The sequence below is a fragment of the Myotis brandtii genome, unplaced genomic scaffold (genome assembly GCF_000412655.1).
Source record: "Myotis brandtii unplaced genomic scaffold, ASM41265v1 scaffold97, whole genome shotgun sequence".
Classification (NCBI taxonomy): domain Eukaryota; kingdom Metazoa; phylum Chordata; class Mammalia; order Chiroptera; family Vespertilionidae; genus Myotis; species Myotis brandtii.
Window position 1 is genome coordinate 857,974 of NW_005372020.1, and position 647 is coordinate 858,620.

Below are 647 nucleotides of genomic sequence, written 5' to 3' on the forward strand. Positions count from 1 at the left end.
CCTCGCCGGGCCTCACCTGCGTGGAACCATACGATACGTGCCCTTCGTGTCTGGCTCCTCCCGTGGGGCCGCGTGCCGGCACCTCGCTCCTTTTCGTGGCTGCGTCGTCTTCCGCGCGTGGATGGGCCACGTTCTGTGATGCACGCGTTGGCTGATGGACCTGTGGGTCGTTTCCATGGTGGGGGGTTGCGATGAGGCTGCTGTGAGCCGGTGCGTGGACTACGTGGGGTTTTAATCCCACGTGCGACCCTGGGGTCTCGCTGTCGGTGGTGACGTTGCCCTGGGACCCACCCCAGGGGGCAGTCAGGGCCCCACAAGCAGGTTCAGGCTGCCCCCCCCCTCCCCGCCCCGTGCTCCCAGCTCTCTCTCCCGCTGTGCCTCTGTTGTCACGGCAGCCCCAGCGCTGCCTCCTCCCTCCCCGTTACCTTGAGGGGTTGTGAGTTGGCGGCCGCCCTCTCTCTCCCTCGGGAAGGGCAGGTCTGGGGCTGGGAGGACAGCGGGATGACTCACTCGGAGACGGAGTGAGGCCTGGCGGCTCAAGGTTGGGCCCTCGGCAGCGGTGAGCTCATCTGGTCCTGCCCACGGGGCCGGCAGCGACAGCGTGAGTCCCGCCAGGCCCGCGCGGTGACATTTGTAATAATGCAGCA

The 647-nt window shown here is 67.5% G+C and overlaps 1 protein-coding gene and 1 long non-coding RNA gene across 2 annotated transcripts in view; one reads left to right on the forward strand and one right to left on the reverse strand.

The window, feature by feature from the left end:
* Nucleotides 1–630, reverse strand: part of LOC106724781 — a 1,263-nt gene extending 633 nt beyond the window's left edge. Inside the window, exons 1-2 of the long non-coding RNA XR_001360618.1 lie at nucleotides 426–630; nucleotides 17–160 (exon numbers count right to left, since the gene is read on the reverse strand). This is a non-coding gene — a long non-coding RNA (uncharacterized LOC106724781). The remainder of the gene's footprint in view (nucleotides 1–16; nucleotides 161–425) is intronic.
* The window catches only part of NCOR2 (nuclear receptor corepressor 2), a 172,730-nt gene that overhangs the window by 101,829 nt on the left and 70,254 nt on the right, over nucleotides 1–647 (forward strand). The gene's annotated exons all lie outside the window — the stretch shown is intronic.